The sequence below is a fragment of the Carassius gibelio genome, chromosome A22, assembly GCF_023724105.1.
Source record: "Carassius gibelio isolate Cgi1373 ecotype wild population from Czech Republic chromosome A22, carGib1.2-hapl.c, whole genome shotgun sequence".
Classification (NCBI taxonomy): domain Eukaryota; kingdom Metazoa; phylum Chordata; class Actinopteri; order Cypriniformes; family Cyprinidae; genus Carassius; species Carassius gibelio.
In genome coordinates, this window is record NC_068392.1 from 5739322 (window position 1) to 5758550 (window position 19229).

The 19229-nt window shown below is 42.5% G+C and overlaps 1 protein-coding gene and 2 long non-coding RNA genes across 50 annotated transcripts in view; 1 reads left to right on the top strand and 2 right to left on the bottom strand.

Annotated features, from left to right (window-relative positions):
* LOC127942972 (uncharacterized) overlaps window positions 1–9533 on the top strand; it is a 53033-nt gene extending 43500 nt beyond the window's left edge. The window contains exons 2-3 of the long non-coding RNA XR_008149514.1: window positions 7490–9218; window positions 9394–9533. This is a non-coding gene — a long non-coding RNA (uncharacterized LOC127942972). The remainder of the gene's footprint in view (window positions 1–7489; window positions 9219–9393) is intronic.
* Window positions 1–19229, bottom strand: part of LOC127942950 (protein shisa-5) — a 173506-nt gene that overhangs the window by 139108 nt on the left and 15169 nt on the right. For 3 of the 47 annotated variants that reach the window (XM_052539005.1, XM_052539004.1, XM_052539000.1), the window contains exons 1-2: window positions 5380–5839; window positions 38–92 (exon numbers count right to left, since the gene is read on the bottom strand). The exons of 40 other annotated variants lie outside the window; for them this stretch is intronic. The gene's annotated coding sequence lies outside the window, so the exon portion shown is untranslated. Of the gene's footprint in view, window positions 1–37; window positions 820–849; window positions 870–5379; window positions 5840–6069; window positions 6658–19229 lie in introns of those variants that run through there. 4 more of the 47 variants (XM_052539007.1, XM_052539006.1, XM_052539003.1 and 1 more) reach the window with 4 other exon arrangements.
* Window positions 8173–11487, bottom strand: LOC127942971 (uncharacterized). Of its 2 annotated transcripts, XR_008149512.1 has the most exons (4): window positions 11199–11487; window positions 10460–10537; window positions 10273–10342; window positions 8173–9619 (listed from the first exon to the last, which is right to left on the bottom strand). It is a non-coding gene; the product is annotated as an uncharacterized LOC127942971 (long non-coding RNA). The 2 variants fall into 2 exon arrangements; XR_008149513.1 differs by having other exon boundaries at window positions 8173–10342.

Genomic DNA, 19229 nt, shown 5'->3' on the forward strand with positions numbered 1-19229 from the left:
GTTAAATTTAAACATGATGTGGAAAAATAGAGCGTACATGATCTGATCTTCATCATATGCAGCCTGACTGAAGGAAGCAGGAATCTGACCTGCTGGAAAACGATAATCATTTGTTCAGTAAATAAAAATAGGATTGATTTTATTCACACTTTATTTCTCATGTAAAGTTTTTTGTTGTTGTGTGCGTCAGTCACACCATCTCACCCACTGTCACCACAATCCTGTTCTCAAAAACTCATGGCTACTTAATAATTTATTCTTGGCATGTGAACAAATAGTTCTGCGACAATAAAAAAGAAGTTTAGGCAGTTTTGAGCTTCCACAGACTTTAGCTCTTTACTTCCGCTCACTTTAAAGTGGCACCTTGTTGCTGTCTTTCTTGTCGAAGACGGAGCGCACATACATAAAGATGGGTCGGCTAGACTTAGCAATAGTTCAAACAAAATGGAAATTCTGTCATCATTTACTAACTCATGTGTTTCAAACCTGTAAGTTGAACGCAGAAGAGAATATTCTGAAGAATGCTGGTAACAGTTCACAGTAGCCACTGACTTCCACTGTATGAAAAATAAATAAAATGGAAGTCGGTTAATGGCTATCATCAACCGTCTGGTTACCAACATTCTTCAACATATCGTCTTTTGAGCTTGAGGGTGAATAAATGATGACAGAAATTTCATTTTTGGGTGAATTGTCTCTTTATGTATATGAAGTACAAGTATAGCGATTTTGTTGCAACGTGAACTTCTTGTCACAGACTTAAAACAATAAAAGTTCAACAACATTTGGTCTTGTAGAATGTGCTAGGCTTTATTCTTTTTGAAACCGGTAGATGTTTGCAGATCTTACCAGATCTTATGTGGATGCTGGGGGCATATTGTTGTCCCAGAGTAGGTCCAATCGGAATGGGATGCAATCCATAAATTGGGCAAGGTTATTATTAAGTAAGGTGACTACTGACTCTCCTGTGAATGGTATCGTGCAATCATGACTGTAATTCTTCGCACCATATGTACTACAAAAGATGAATCAAAAGACAGCATTTAGTATGAACAAACCCCACATGTAGCTCTTTGTTCACAAATACTGACACTTACGATGGAGTTTTCCCGAAAACCACTATGGTCACCATGATGATGGTTTACATTTGATGAGGAGAATGAATTGAAGTTTGGCTTCTGCCTACATAGGGAAATTTCTCTGGCCCAGTTCCAGCCCACACAACCAGCTTTTGCTTGGTCCACATACCGCAATGAATGATGGTCCTAGTGTGGACCAGGCTGGCCCAAGTCTCAGCCAAGTTAATTACCCGTAACTTGCCCTGAATTGGGCCAGATCAAAATGTAATACTGGAACCAAAACATAACCTTAAGTAAACCATATCAACACCGGTCTTTAACCAGAAAGCCATAAACTGAGTCACACCTCAGCCTGATCCAATTTTTCTCTGGCCCAGCTCCGGCCCACACAACTTGACCCACATACCGCAATGATTGATGGTCCTAGTGTGGATCAGGTCTAGATTCCAGACAAGGGCCACACATGGGCCATTATAGTCAGTTCACACTTCCACAAACTGATTCTTTTGATGATTGATTCTGGACGTATTCTGTTCTAATGTTATAAGCACGAGTAAACTGAAGGCTTGTATGAAGGGCAGTCATCGCCAATGACATTACATCGACCGCAAAAGAAGCGGTGAACCGTATTTAATTTTTTTTAACCGGTTTATTTGATTGAATTGTCGGAAACAACCGGTTCACTTGAGCACCTGCTCCTTTGCCCCTTAAGTGCCCTTTTGTCAAAGCTAAATTTTCTCGAATTTTTTTTTTTTTGTAATAACGTTCCCTTTTGTGAATGCCTGCCCACGCCCAATCATAATATTAGTAAAATGTATTAATAATAATTTAGTCGTAAATAAAATGACCAACATGATGACCTTTCACCTGACGACAACGACGACGACCTCATCCGACCGGGACGATTCCTCACACCGCACATGCATTTTTTAATTGCCAGAGGATATTTTCAATACCGTGGCTGCTGGTAAGTGGTGTTTCATTCTCAGCGAAGTGATTTTGATGTTTATTTACTTATTATTATTTTACAAGAACGATGTGATGTGAGAACATGCAGATATGTTGTTTATATTGCTGTGTGTAGCCTGTAGTGTAGAAGTAACACTAGCGTGCTATATGAGGTAGAAAAGTTTCACAGGCATCGAAGGGTCTGGTCTTTTTTATGTTATTTGACTAAACTTTTATTATATTACAGTACTTATTTATTTTGCCTTAAAAATAATTATCACAACACTGGTGAGGCTTATTCAGATTTTCTCATTCTCTGAATTATCATTATAAAAATAAAAACAATTCAGAAATGAATTAAAATATAATTATATTTTAAATGTGACGCAAATATTTTTTTCTACAATAGCAACAGTATTTACAGCAAGACCACTGTAGCCTGTAAACTCAATAATATCTCTCTGGAAATAAATGTAAAATTATCAATGTCAATAAAAAATGCATAATATACCTGACATCAAAGTGCAGTGTGAAGGAGATGAATAACAAATGTAGACTGTCATTTGTTTACATTGCAAAGGTGTTCAATTTTAGACAACAACAACTACAACAGTAATAATATTAATCCCTATATTCCAGTGTATCAGTTTTTTAATGTTTTGTATCAATATTTAGGTGGACTTACTGATTAGGTGCGAGAGTAGTAGTGATGGTTAAAATAATAGATTAATGCTGAAATAGTAAATTGACCCTTGTTCCTAGATGGACAGAGAGTGGAAAGTAATAGATCAAATGAGGAAATGGAGATAGAGGAAGAAAAAGAGGGAAATGTAGAGGCACAAGTGACAGAAGAGAGCAGGGAACAGCAAGCCAGGAGACAGAGGAAAATGTAGAGGCACAGGTGTTTTCTATAGTTTTTACTATAACCGCTATTCTAAATTATTCTGTAGAACAGAGAAGAAAAAGCCATCAGATTGGGACAATTTCAGTTTCTAATCCCAGTTCTATTGTTATATTAAACTTAAAATTGTCTTCTCTATTGTTTCTTTTTCAAAACTGCATCAAAGCATTTGCTGCCGTTTCAATACATAATCATCCATATCTATACGTGAATCAGCAAGGAATGCATCACAGTATATTGCTGTATTGATATTTTGAACAGCACCATTTAAAGCCTTGTTCCATGTGCCCCTTTTATACTTTGAGCACCTGCCCCTCCAAAGGTCTCTGCATGGCCCAGTTCAGAGGGAGTGTCAGCCACGTTAAAAAAGTTAACCACTTAAGTCATTTGTGGATTAATGCGTATTGGAGACGCAAACCATTTAAAGGGACTACTTTGATGATGTTTTTCTTACCTTTCTGGATATGGACAGTAGACCGTACACACAGTTTCAATGGAGGGAGACTTAGAACTGGGACTAAATCTAAAATATCTTAAACTGTGTTCCGAAGATAAAAGGAGGTCTCAAGGGTTTGGAACGACATGAGAGTAAGTTATTAATTAAATAATTTACATTTTTGGGTGAACCAACCCTTTAAAGTTTGAGCATATTGTTTGCAAACTGCAATTGATTAATTAAAAACAAAGTAGTTGATATGCTGTGTTGTTTTTGTTTAGTAGCAGTAATATTAAGCCGTCAACTGTATTTTTATATAGTTATTAGCTGTGTCAACTGTATTTTTTGTAGGTGTTCATGAGACCCCCCTTTAAATGACCAGGACCACCCATTGCCCCCCCAATCCAAATTGTCTGTAGCCGGCACTGCTGCGAACTAATGTTGCCGTTGCTTGTTGACATTATGCAGACATCCCAACCTGCAAAAAGTCATTTCAGGGAGGTATCCCGAAGACCCTGTAGTCACCTTCTCAATGAGACTTTGCCTATCTGAATGGGAGAACTGAGATATATTGGAGCAGCCTTCCCTGCGCTTAGCCTCCCTAAGATGTTGTGGTCCCTAAAAGATATAGCATAAATTATTATTTCTATAAGCTATAGGCCTATGTAATTATTCGTTGTCATTATGTTTTACACCTATAAGACAGGGGTACACTTTCGTGTACTTTTTTTTTTTTTTTTGTGGCACTCTCCTTCTGCCATGGTGCTCCTGCTTCTAGATAGACATAACTGATTAATTTTGTTCGGGAGAAGAGATAAAAGCCCGCCCACACTGACAATTGATTGGTTGATTTGCAGAAAAAGGCCAATCGGGATGCTCTCTGTCTTAAATGGGCTTCATACAAGCACATTAGCACATACACGCAAGGTCTCTCGCTCCCTCTCCCTCTCTGCCGTGCGCGCGCTACACGGTTTGAAACAGTATCTGTTTCGCATGCGCGCTTTTGCTCGCTCGGTCTAGATTCCGGGATATTTTAACTAATTTGCGGGTCTCAGGGAGCCGCTTTCAATATGCGGGAGACTCCCGGAACTTCCGGGAGACTTGGGATGTCTGCATTATGGACGTTAAAAGTAAGTAAAACCGATTACAACTGAGGCCGGTGACACACTGGATGCGTGGCGCAAGCGTCTCAGCCGCGTGGCGTGTCGGTTTTTAATTCGGCTCCCATGTTAACAGGTTAGAGCTTACAGACCGCCTGCGTGAGACGCGCGTCTCAGGCGCGGCTCGAGCCGCGCGGCAAACGCTTGCTTGCTAGAAATAGAACCGACGCCTATTTTTACCGCGACACGCGCGCGTGTTGGAAGCTTTTCCAGGCTAAATATAATAGGAAAATGTGTTTAAATGTCATTTTGTACACAAATACATATGAATTCCTGATATTTTGATATTTGAAAGTCTATAGGTTGACATAAATTCAGATATAAATGTAATTAAAGAAAATAATAATAATTATCGATTTTCAAATATTGCACCTGTCAAACATAATCTATTTCGCCGTCAATACTTTTGACGGTGTCCTTTATCAGTAGGCGTAGGCGTAGGTGTGTAAAAAAAAGTATATATTGTTGTCATGAAGACATGAGCCTGGTCTGTCAACGGTCTCCCCCTACAGCAGCAGCGCGCCAGCGCCGCGTCAGGCACGCTTCTGGTGTGTAAAGACACAGAATCCGCCACGCTTCTGGGACGCTTCAGACACGCGGCGCTCACGCCACGCATCCAGTGTGTCACCGGCCTAAAGCATCACACCGCGTGAAGCATAAATAAAGCATTTCGGTGCGTCTCTAATTATTGGCTGCATCAGAAATTTATATTATATAATATATGCTTTTTTTGAACATTTTTGAAATTTAAAAATATAAAAAAAAGTTGTTTTTTTAAGGCACTCATTCACTCGATATATATAAATACCTTATATAACATTTGCTAAACTTCTGAATGTTTGAGGTTTTACTTACTAGTGAGTTGGTTCATAGCGCCTAGGAGATGTTCTTCAACAGGAGATCGGCTCCTGCTCCGCAACATGGCCTTCAGCAGAAGAAAATAGGAGCAATGTGTCACATTATAGCCAACAATATGTAGTTTACAATATTAGGTTTATTAGAAATTAAACTCTTCTACATTTCACCTCTGTTGTAAACTACAACAGAGGTGAAATGCAGAAAAGAGAAAGAGGAAACAGTGGAGAGACTCTCGCTACTTGTCAGTTGAGTGAGTTGGGGCCCCTTTTCCATGGTAACTGCTTCCGCTACAGTTTAAATGCGATTTGAATTCTCAACGCGTGCGCCCGTTAAACCACATTAAAGTAAGGCATTTACACAAATAGTACATAAAAGTAAAATAAAACGTCCTGAAACCCCATCATGTATTGTTCAAGTAGACAATAGACCTAAATCAAACTGTAAATTGAATGAGAATATGAAAGCAGTAAATGTAAAAAAAAAATTTGAAGTCAGTAAAAAAAAATATATATATAAATAACAGGATATACCATTCTACAATATAAGATATAATATCATATCATGTAAAAGCCTATCATATGAGGCATGACCAATTTGCACTCAGATGGTTTATCAGAATAAAATTTATTATTCTGTAAATTAAAAAATATTCAGAATTACACAAGTGAGGTGAGTTGGACTAGTTACCAGAAGGTTGCCGGTTCGAGTCTCGGGGCTGGCAGGAGTTGTAGGTGGGAGGGAGTGAATGAACAGCACTCTCTTCCATCCTCAATTGTCAGGGGAAGTTGAGGCCTAGTGGTTAGAGAGTTTGACTCCTAACCCTAAGGTTGTGGGTCTGGGTCTCGGGCCAGGAATACCACGACTGAGGTGCCCCTGAGCAAGGCACCAAACCCCCAACTGCTCCCCGGGCACCGCAGCATAAATGCCTGCCCACTGCTCCGTGTGTGTGTTCACAGTGCTTCTGTGTTCACTGCTGTGTGTGTGCACTTTAGATGGGTTAAATGCAGAGCACGAATTCTGAATATGGATCACCATACTTGGCTGTATGTCACTCACTCACTTTTTTTAAAATTAAAATCCATAATTCTGCCATCAAACCAGCTCTCTGTTCGATAAACTGGATCATTACGAGTTGGCTCTTGAGTCGAAATGAACAAATCATTTAGACCCTTCACAATCCAGTGTTGTTATCTGGCTATTGAGAATGAGAAATTGTCGTCATAGCACAAAGCCCCTCCCTCGATATCACGGTCTCCGCCATGTTGGAATCAGAATCAGAATGAGCTTTATTGACAGATATGTTTACACATACGAGGAATTTGTTTTCGTGACAGAAGCTCCGCAGTACAACAGAATGAAAGCGACAGCGAAGGATACCGGAGGCGAAACAGGATTGTTTAAATGTGTTGTTAAGAGGAGGTTCTCGCAATTCTGCACTGTTTTACCATGCCTGGACGTTACTGCTGCGTTAAAAACTGCTGCAGTACCTCACACGATACATATGGAAAACATAGGAACAATGAAATACAGTTTTTTTTTAGGTTACACCAAGCGCAAAACAGCGGTATTTGGAGAAGCTCTCAAGCAGCACAGAGACCTGGACCATTTACCTCCATGCACACATATGGACATTGGGAATTATATTGTTTTTGGTTTAAGTTACTACACAATGCAGGAGTTTAAAAGCCACAAGTCTTTGGAAAGTTACGAGGCTTTCTGCTATGGCTGGGTCCATCTACAGCAGGTGATGAAAACAGTGTTGTACTGGCCAAAGTAAGTTTATTCACATGCGTTTTAGCGTATTGTAATTACATTGCATTTAGAATTAACTGCGACTGAACACTAGATTGTAACGAGATGTTCAATGTATACGAACGTTTCCAACATGTTTTGATGTATGCTAAAGCTGTGTATGTTTAGTTATAAGTTAATTTTTTTTGTTGGGGGCTGCAAAGTGGACAAACCAGTTCTGGGTTAGCTAGGGTAGTTAAATGTGTGATTGCAAGATGTAAATGTCCGGGTTAGATTAAAGCCATTTACAGCGTGAATGCAAAGTGACTTACATTGTAAACAATATAATTCCCAATGTCCATATGTGTGTACTGAGGTAAATTGTCCAGGTCTCTGTGCCGCTGCAGGGAGCTGCCTGAGAGCTTCTCCAAACACCGCTGTTTTGCGCTTGATGTGAGCTTGTTCCTGTAAGGTCCACTTTCTTTCGCCTTATGTTTTTGCATTGCTTTACTTTCTTCCTTTTCTTTCTCGTATTCGTAGATCCGTCTCGATCTGTTCCGCCGACAAAATAAATGCGCAAAAATGAAAGCGCTCTGAAATGTTTAGTCGCGCCTCTGTGAAGTTCTGAAGGCATTGCCCCTGGCAACAGATAGCGTATCATTCCATCAGGGCCGACCGGCTCAGACCCCTCCCAAATCGGCACGTGACTCCTCATTCTCAATTAGTGTGTGTGTGAGAGTGTGTGTGTGCTCTTGTTTTTGTGACATATCAGGACACAAGTCTGTATAATGACATGGGTATGACACAGGTATTACAAGGAGAGGGTAACTTAACATAACCCATGTCCCCATTTTTCAAAATGCTTATAAATCATACAGAATGTATCATACATGTAGAATGTAAAAATGAATTTTTTTTTGAGAAAGTAAAAATGCAAACGTGTGTGTGTGTGTGTGTGTTTGTATGTGTGTATGGGGCGGGGGTTTAACTGGTCTCTGGTGAATCCACGTAATCAGGGTTGTATAGCGGTATGTGTTGGAAAGAACACATAAGACTCAGTTGAATCAAAGTTAGGAGTTTACTGTTGATCAGGTTGAGTGGTAACCGTGAGTGGTCTGAAAATATCAAAGAATAATAAGAAATATTAGGTATACAGCAGATTAAATGGCATTCACACAAGCAATAATACAGGTTACATTATTAAAGTTGTTGCAGTACACAGTTGTCCACAAGGTGGCGTCGCGGGCTTACTCATGGCATATGACAGCTGTCATTGCAACATGTCGAGAAGGGTCTGTCTGCAGACTGCAAGACGGGGGCGTAACTTGAAGTGGGCGTAACTTGAAGTAGGAGGCGTAACTTGAAATTGTTCAAATCACACAGAACCACGCGAGACCTCAAAACGAGATTTTGTCGGGATGCGTTCGAAACCGCATACCCTTTAAATTAGGCACTTAATTTCAATAAGTACTAACTAAAGGAGCGCTAAAAGAGTTTATACTCTACAGCCTAAATGCGTATGTATGAAGTATGAATCCAAATTGTATATCATCATCCGCTATGTTGATCATGTGACCTACAAAGTTATAACAAGCACAAAAACGTAAAAGATATAAGTGACAGGTTTAATTATTGTATTTGTAATTATCTTGATAATGAAGAACGTTGCAGAAACGGCTGCCTTTTTATTTTGTGATTGTTGTATAGCCAATACTGTTGATTTTTTTATATATATATATTTTTAACTCCACTAATGTGATCAAGTGTTATCCTTAAAACATTTGTTTTTTATTAGAAAACCCAAAATCGTTATCTCTTGAATATTTTTTAAATAATTTTACGTGAAAAACGTTTTTCTTTTATAGCATCTCATACTATGAACACATAATTTTTTTATTTACTGTTTTATGGCATTATGATTGTTTATTGTCAGATACAACCTCTTACCATGATCTTTTATGTAATAATTTGGCAATAATAATAAAAAAGTGGGTCAGGTGCACAAACACCTCACAGCGACTGCAATATCTGCACAAAGGGTACTTCGATCAGCTGCTTGAAGATCTCATCTTTGGAGAAGACTGTTGATTTGACACTCTAAAAATGTAAGTATTACTACTCGAAAATTAACATTACCCCATAATGAATTGCATCTTTTGCCCACCCCAACATTTACCATGCAATAATAACGATAAATGCCAACCAATAATTATATAATTTTTTTTTCTTAAAATTACATTTTAGTAAAAGAAGCCAAATGTATTTTCTTTTGTGACACAGTGATCCTCCTGCCATCTGAACACAGCTGATACAGTTCTGCCGCTGCACTTCACAATCTCACTCTTCTCAATGGGGATGTCGTTGAGCAACAGGATGAGGAAGACCTTGATGACGGCTCTCTGAACCACACAACCTTGAAGCTAGAGCAGGGGAAGACGTGCAGGACAATCTGACTGCTGTGTCTGCTCCAAACTTTCGTGTGCCTGCACCCCATGAGCATGACTACCTGAAAAACATTTACACAGAGTTTACAAGTACATGATTTATTACTTTTGTAGTGGGCTAAACCACTGAAGTGGTTCAAATATATAAATAAATTATACATTTATCCAAAGTGACTTACAGTGCATTCAGACTAACAGTTTTTACCTAACATGTGTTCCCTGGTATTCGAACCCACAACCTTGCACTGCTAACGCAATGCTCTACCCCTTGAGCCACAGGAACACCAGTGTGTCCTTGAGCAAGGCTCTCTTCTCCAGGTTGATCAGGGGATTGTAGGCCCCTGTTATAAGAGCACTGTCAATCACTTCAGATAAAAGCTCCATCACATTTTTTGATGATGCTTTTGAAGCTTATGAAAGTCGGCCTTCATTGTTTAAACATTAACCAGCTGAACAAACATTACCCAAATCACATGCTCAGTGTCTTGTGGTCTTTCCCTAGATGCTCTCACTGGCTCTGGGGTCACTGAGGATGAAGACACCAGAGCAGCATCTGGTCCTGATGAGACGGTAAGAGCTGGAGTGATGGAGCGTCTCATCTGTGACTCTCGATCATTTCCAGGATGATGCTGTGGTCTTCTCCATCCTCAGTGCACACACCAGTCTACAGACATGTTCATGTCCTACAAAAATACACAATACAAAAAGTCATTACATTATTCTTTTGTTTCAGGTTTTCCCTCTTTTTCACCTTTCCTTGCAGGTCCTGCTCCACCACAAAAGATCTGCAGCAAATGCACAGAAATCAAGAATAAGAAAGGAGGTGTAATAGTTGTTTAAAATTACATTAAAATAAAATACAACTTAAGATTTAAAATGTTTCATTTATTTTTGTAGTGTACTTAAACAAATCCTTTGATGGCAGCATTCCTTCATCAGTTACTCTACAGCAGATAAACACACGTGTGTCTCATCTGTCCCTGTAACATCCAGACAAGAGTCAGTCTCCTCTGTCATATATCTGTGATATACTGCATTTACATGTTGAACTAATAACTGATGTAACTCACTTTTTATCCAACACAAATGTTCCTTAAATTATCAATATTGCAAATGGACAAATAAAATAGATAACTTATGTTTAGTTACTTTATGTAGATTTGTTTGTTTACATGACTCACATTCATCTATAGCAGTGTAGAAAAAAGTGAATTCTACACAATATCACACACAGATATCACTCAGACCCCTGTTTCATGTCTGTTAGATGTGCTCCTCTACAATACTTATCAAACATTATCCAGTCAGATGATAAATAGACATTTTAGTACTAGTCTTCAAGAAGTATATATAGTTTATGTAAATCTACTATTGAGTCGTGTACTTAATGGAGCTTCACTGTTAGTTATGCATTATAAAACATGTTTACAGCTAAATCACAAATATGCTATATTATGTAGGTCACAGACAGACTGAGCCTGTGATACCTGGGGATAGCGTCTTTTTACCTTTTGCTTATATGTTGCTTACTTTACGCCTTAGTTTTAATAAATTATTAACTCCAAAAACAATACCACTGTATGAAAATGACTTATACACTTCAATTTAAATAATTATTTCGGAAAAAAATAAGATTCTCACAGTTGTCTCTCACAGCAAGCTGTCATATTCGTCTTCTTTACAGTTTAACGGCGGTTGGCATCCAGCTTATTGGTGCATTACCGCCCTCTTCTGTTCCGGAGTGTGGGTCAGATAATACGTTTTCCTACTAAAACGTACACTCTCACATTGTCCCCTAACATTAATATCTACACACACATCATGAATCAAATCCTGCCTAAAACCCCTGTCTCCCTTAAAACGTAATCAATATTCTACTCTGTGCCGCCATATTGCCAATAACTTATCGTTTTGAGGTCTCGCGTGGTTCTGTGTGATTCGGACAACTTCAAGTTACGCCCCCGTCTTGCAGTCTGCAGACGTACACGCTTGACTTTGACAGCGAATAACTTTACATCTGAGGCGTTTAAAGACTCTGTTTGTCCATTATTTATTTCTAAAGATACACGACAATGTATAAAGGGCTCCATTACCTTCTAATGCCCCATAGAAACAGTTTTTGTAAAAAATAGGCTAACGATTGCGTCATAACCACTCGTCTCTCTGTCGCATTACCGTACAGACAGGAGGAGAAGCTCGCAGGCAATTAACTTAATATGGCGTACTGGCGTTACATTTTAAAATACTATACAAAATAATTAATCTGAATACTTACTCCTGCTCACTCACGACAAAGAACTCCCCGCTCAAGCTCGCCGTCTCTGCAAGATTAACGATGGCAGTTTGCACGCACAGCTACTAGAAGATTTACATCTGGCAGACAGGTTGCTGACGTCGTCAAGCTTCGTTTGAGTCTACGTGTCAGAAACGGAAGTGCTAAAAAACGCTGGGCTTCATTTGTCTCAATTGAGTTCCAATGGGGTCGCTGTGTCCATTTCTTTTACTGTCTATGCTTTGAACTCCCGAACTGACTCAAATGACTCGCGAACCCGTTCCGAACTCTCAAAATGATTCAAATGATCCGCGAAGCCGCTCCGACCTGACTCAAATGATTCGCGAGCCCGCTTTGAACTGCCGAACAGACTCAAATGATTCGCGAACCCGCTTTGAACTCCCGAACTGATTCAAATGATTCGCGAACCCGCACCGAACTCTCAAAATGATTCAAATGATCCGCGAAGCCGCTCTGACTCAAATGATTCACGCTCCGACCTCCCAAACGGACTCAAATGATTCGCGAACCCGCTCCGAACTTCCGAACTGACTCATTCGCGATCCCGCTCCGAACTCTGATTCAAATGATTCGCGATTCCCAAACTGACTCAAATGATTCGCGATATCCCGCTCCAAGCGCCCGAACAGACTCAAATGATTCGAGAACCCGCTCCCAACTCCCAAACTGACTCAAATGATTCGCGATCCCCAAACTGACTCAAATGATTCGCGATCCCCAAACTGACTCAAATGATTCGCGGTCCCGCTCCGAACTCCCAAACTGACTCAAATGATTCGCGATCCCCAAACTGACTCAAATTATTCGCGAACCCGCTCCGAACTCCCGAAATGATTATAATGATTCAAGCTCCGAACGCCGTGTTCGCGAATCATATGGATTGGCATTTTAACATAATCAGGTGAGCAGATCACTCTCTCACTATTTGATTGGTCTAGTCTTTATCCACTCATCATCCACCAATCAGAACACACGAGAACTCTTTGACCACAGCTGCTGTGCTTCAAAAGCTCTTGCAGCAGCTCAACCCTGGTTTTCTCTGAGGTGGTCGGATCACATCAGATTGTGGTTAATCTTGCAGATCATGACTTCTACTCTTCCTCTCCCTGCAGTTTGGTAATATAAAGATTCCTTCTTTGAACTCCCACCTCTTCTGTGGGTTTTATTGTTCTGGTTCTGTATTGTTTACTGCTCATTTTCAATCTCCAAGGTGAACGTTACGAGATGGCTACACTGAGGGAAAGAGTGAGAAGTTCAGTCAAGACAGTCAGTGCTCACTTTTCATAGTGAATCAGACACCTACGAGACCAAAGGTAGAAATTGAATCATACACACTCATGTGTTTTGTTACTAATAATTTGTTGGTTATTTAAATTCTGTACAAGACAAGACAAGACTGTTATTTAATTTTTTTATTGTTTCTTTATTAGTTCACCAGTAGGGGGCCCCATATACACTCAAGTGCTACAAATTCACCAAACATACCATAAAAGACAGTCCAAACCAGGCACGTGTTCACTTACAGTAGACATCAAATGGGATTTTTTTTTTTTTTACATGTGTGCGTGTTTCTGTTTGTGCAAAATTGTCCCTGTCAAAATAGTTTTGTCTTTCTAACATCGATGACTTATGAGAGAACTACCATGTTGCTTAACTATTTATATATATATATATATATATATATATATATATATATGTATATATGTATGTGTGTGTGTGTATGTGTGTGTCATTTTTGAAGATTCCAACCATTTAGGTTTGGAATAAGGGTGAAGTCAGCTAAACTGTGCCAAATTAGATTGAAGTGGCATATCTCTTAACATTTTTATAGTCAATCACAATAACTAATTTTCCATTTTTGCTTCAACACTTGTTGACATGTAACTATAATTTGATTGGTCTGAGTTTCTTAAGGCAACAGGGCAGAGTTACATAAAGCTTGTCAGAGAAATTGTAGAGTAAGTGAGCCTGACATTTCATTAATCACCAATAAGGGTATTAAACCAATCATACATATGCTTACCAACAAAGCAAAGGTTTATGAACAATGTTTTGACATGCTCTTTCAAATAAAAGTTTAATATGAATTTAGTATATATAAATTGTCATTTAGGTAGAAATGGCTGGTTATGTTAAAATGTCCCACAAATTTCAGTTAAAATGGGCTGCATGTACAGAAATTGAGGGTAAAAATAGGTTTATAGGCCGAGATATGTATGCATATAAAATCTAGTCTTAAAAAAATCCAAACACAGGATTGATTTTGGGATTTTCTTTTGTTGTCAGTTATAATCATCAAAATGAAAAGAAATAAAATTTTGAAATGTATCAGTATGCATATACAGTCTAGTCTTAAAAAAATACAAACACACATAAACTACCAGTCAAAAGTTTTTGAACAGTGAGATTTTACATTTTTTAAATGTTGAAATATTTTTATATAAAATAACTGTTTTCTATTTTATATATTTTAAAATGTCATTTATTCCTATGATCAAATCTTACAAAAGTTATGTTTGACATTCATTAGACATTAATTTTTTTTTTTTTTGCCAATTAAACTCTTTGAGGCTGTTGTCAGGCACAGACGAGGACACAGAGGATTCAGTGATAAGGTAGTTTAATGTGAATCAGAGGTTTCAGACACAGGTGAATCTTGACACGTGGATAGAACGGTGACAACACAACTTCCCTTATGGTGAACGGTGATCCAGATGGTGCTCAGATGAAGACGATGGGGACAGGAAGACTGACGAGGATGAAGAGGGTTCAAGAGTTCAGGTAGGTTTAATAATGGCGTTCAGGCAAGTGAGGAGATCGGTGCAAGACCAGACGATGAGTGATGGTGACTGATGGCTTTATATGTGGTTCTGGTGATGATGCACAGGAGTTCAGAATTCGGGTGATTGGGGACGAGTGGGTGTGGCGTAAGTGTCCGATTCCGGGAGTGTAGAAGGTGTGGCTGTGACAGTACCCCCTCCTCCACGGGCGGCTCCTGACGGCTGGGATCTTGTGCGACGACGGGGTCTACCTCGGCCACGGGGAGCGGGGCGGTCTGGATGGTCTTGATGAAAGTCAGTGAGAAGGCTGGGGTCCAGGATGTCGTTACGATTAACCCAGCAACGCTCCTCCGGGCCGTAGTTTTCCCAGTCCACAAGGTACTCCAGTTGAGGACCCCGTCGTCGAGAGTCGAGGATAGCTCTCACCCGGAAGATGTCGTTGTCGTCTTCGATGGCCGGAGGAGGAGGTATGGCATCATCACCAGGTTCTGTGGATGGAGGAGACTAAAGTTCAGTGAAGGGTTTGAGGAGTGAGACATGGAATGAAGGTGAGATACGGTACTGTGCAGGGAGTTGGAGTCTATAGGTCACTTCGTTCAGTTGCCGTTCAATAGTGAATGGTCCGATGTATCGGGGACTCAGCTTACGGCAGGGCAGTCGGAGGCGGATGTCCCTCGTCGAGAGCCAGACTTGTTGTCCAGGTTGGTATTGCGGCGTGGGTCCTTGACGAGCGTCCGCTTGCTCCTTATGCCTCCGCACTGCCCGCTGGAGATGCACGTGAGCCGAGTCCCAGACCCTCTCGCTCTGTCGGAACCAGTGATCTACCGCTGGGACCTGCGAGGGCTCACCTGACCATGGGAAGAGCGGAGGTTGGTATCCAAGGACACATTGGAAGGGGGTGAGCCCGGTGGTAGTAAATCCTCAGGAACCTCCCCAGCTTCTGAATCTTACGCTCCGTCTGGCCGTTGGTCTGAGGATGGTATCCCGAGGAGAGGCTGACGGACACCCCTAGAAGACGGAAGAAAGCTGACCAGACTCTAGAGATGAATTGGGGGCCTCTGTCGGAGACGATATCCTCTGGGATGCCAAAGTGACGGAAGACGTTGTGGAATAGTGCCTCTGCCACTTCGAACGCAGTGGGGAGTCCTTTGAGAGGGATGAGTTTACATGATTTTGAAAACCTGTCGACCACTACCAGTACACAGGTGTAGCCTTGAGAGAGAGGGAGGTCAGTCATGAAATCAATGCCGATATGGGTCCATGGACGTTCAGGAATGGGCAGGGGCACCAGTTTACCTTCCGGGAGTCTTCTAGGGGTGTCTGCTATGGCACAGACGGAGCATCCTTTGAGGTAGCGGACCGTATCCAGAGCCATCGATGGCCACCAGTAACGCTGTTGTAGGAGCGAGAGGGTCCGCCTCCTGCCTGGGTGTCCAGAGCCCGGAGAGGTGTGAGCTAAGTCCAGGAGGGTAATCCGATGTTGAGGGGGGACGAAGAGTTTCCCTTCTGGACCTCCCGGCGGAGCAGGGTGTTGAAGCTTTTCCTGTGCAATCAGATGATCAATACTCCACTGGATAGGACTAACTATCATGGCTGGTGGGAGGATTGGTTCTGGAGATTCGGGTTCGGGATCTGCTTGATGAAGACGGGAGAGGACGTCGGCTCTATTGTTCTGGGAGCCAGGGCGATAGGTGACCTTGAAGTTGAATCTCGTGAAGAACAAGGCCCATCTAGCTTGGCGATGATTCAGTCTTTTGGCTTCACGGAGGTATTCCAGGTTCCGGTGGTCGGTTACCACCTCGAAAGGGAACTGGGCTCCCTCCAGCCAGTGACGCCATTCTTCCAGAGCCAGCTTAATGGCCAGTAGTTCACGGTTACCGATGTCATAATTCTGCTCCGCCGGGGATAGCTTCTTCGAGAAGAAGGCACATGGATGGAGTCGTGGTGGATTCCCCTGCCGCTGGGAGAGGACTGCTCCGACCCCGGTGGATGAGGCGTCCACTTCCACGATGAACTGGTGGCTGGGATCAGGGTGGATGAGGATTGGAGCGGTCTTGAAGGCTTGTTTGAGCAGGTGGAAAGCTTCAGTGGCCTCGGGGTTCCAGGACAGAGACTTGGGCCGGTTCCGGAGGAGAGAAGTTAGAGGGGAGCTGAGTAAACTGTAGTCCTTGATGAATCTTCGATAAAAGTTGGCAAAGCCCAGGAAGCGTTGAAGTTCTTTTATGGAGCCGGGTTGAGGCCAGTGTGTGATGGCGTCCACCTTCCCCTGGTCCATCTTCACGCCACATGGGTCGATGATGTAACCTAGGAACTGGACTGAGGGCGTATGGAACTCACATTTTTCGGATTTGAGGTAAAGGTGGTGTTCCCGGAGTTTTCGGAGTACGAGGATGACATGATGGATATGTTCTTGCTTGGATGTGGAGTAGATGAGGATGTCGTCGATGTAGACAATTACGAACTTGTTAAGGTAATCTCTGAAGACTTCATTCATGTAGTTTTGGAAGACGGATGGACTGTTGGATAACCCATACGGCATGACCCGGTATTCATAGTGCCCGGAAGGAGTGATGAAAGCGGTCTACCATTCGTCCCCCTTCCGGATGCGGATTAGGTTGTAGGCGCTCCTCAAGTCCAGTTTCGTGAAGATCCTGGCTCCGCGTAGTTGTTCCAACGCCGCTGGGACCAGGGGAAGAGGATAACTGAATTTGACGGTTTGTGAATTGAGGTGGCGATAATCGATGCACGGCCTCAAGCCTCCGTCCTTCTTGGCCACGAAGAAGAAGCTGGAAGCGGCAGGGGAAGTAGATGGTCAGATGAACTCCTGAGCGAGGGCTTCCTGTATATACTCCTCCATGGCCTTCTGCTCCGGGATGGACAGGGGATAGATTCGTCCTTTAGGAAGGGTTGCTCCAGGCAGGAGGTCAATGGCGCAGTCCCATGGCCTATGAGGTGGTAGCTTCGTTGCCAACCGCTTACTGAACACATCCTGGAACGCCCGATATTCAGGAGGGATGATATGATCCATCTTCGTGTCGGGGCTCTCCACTGATGTGGACTGGACCGGTAGGGAAGACTTCCTTAAGGGAGGACTGACCTTGGGGATTTTAGCTGGAGGAGTGATGCAGGTATCATGGCAGGACATTCCCCATTTCAGGATCTCGCCAGTGGGCCAATGGATGTGAGGTTGGTGGAGGTTAAGCCAGGGGCGTCCCAGGATGATGTCTGCGGTGGATTCCTCCAGCACCATGAACGTGATGTCTTCTTCGTGCAGGAGTCCCACGCGGAGGATGATTGTGGGGGAGAAATAGTGGACACGACCCTTGCCCAGCGGCTTTCCCTGTATGGTGGTTACTTTGAGTTCGACAGGGCTTCGGTGATGTTTGGCGTTGAGACGAGTTAAGGTTTGCCGGTTGATGAAGTTCCCCGCCGAACCGGAGTCGATGAGGGCTTGTACTGAAACAGAAGAGCAAAGGTGTCTTAGAGTAACCCAGGTCTTAGTTAGATGAGCAGTTTGAGGAGGTATATGGATGGTACTCACCGCTGGGCGTGGAGGTCGAACTGGACAGGATGGTAAGAGGTGTCCATCTCCCCCACAATAGAGACATAGCCCGGCGTTGATCCTCCGCTGACGTTCCGATGCGGACAGATGGGGAGAGTCCACTTGCATGGGTTCAGGTGCTGGAGGAGCGACAGATGGTATAGCGGGCGGAGGAAGTACAGCGGGGGTGAGCGGATGACAGGCAGTGAGTCTCTGGGCAACTCGAATGGATTTCTGAACGAGATTCTCTAGTCCTAGTGAGTCTTCGTACACAACTATCAAACTTTGTATCTTGTCATTCAATCCGTGGCGATATGCTGTAATTAAGGCAGTTTCATTCCAGCCGCTTATGTAAGCGAGAGTACGGAAGCGTATGGCATAATCACTCACAGATTCATCTCTCTGTTGGTGAATGGTAAATAATTGGTCATGGACAGACAATGCAGAAGTTTGATGGCCAAAGACGGATTTTAACTGGGAACAGAAGTTAGTGACGGATCCAAGGGCAGGTGAGTTCGAGTCCCAGAGAGATTCAGCCCATTGGAGGGCCTTACCTGAGAGTAGGTTGCTGATGAAGGCTACTCGACTGCGTTCGGAGGTGAATAAATGAGAGTTGGATTCCATATAGAGGGAACACTGTAGCAGGAACCCGCTGCAATCCTCCGCCGTGCCGCTGTATGTCGCTGGTTTGGCCATGGGACTCGCAGGGGCAACTGAAGAAGTGACCGGAGTTGTAGCGGTGTTTGAGTTGTTGACAGCCGGTGAAGAAGGGGGAGTTTGTTGCATCAGTGAGGACCGTACAGCGTGAACCAGTTGCGTGAAGGGATCCGCGGTGCGGTCCTCGCCCGTGTCCGAAGAGCTCTGCATGCGGTCTGGTCTTCTGTCAGGCACAGACGAGGACACAGAGGATTCAGTGATAAGGTAGTTTAATGTGAATCAGAGGTTTCAGACACAGGTGAATCTTGACACGTGGATAGAACGGTGACAACACAACTTCCCTTATGGTGAACGGTGATCCAGATGGTGCTCAGATGAAGACGATGGGGACAGGAAGACTG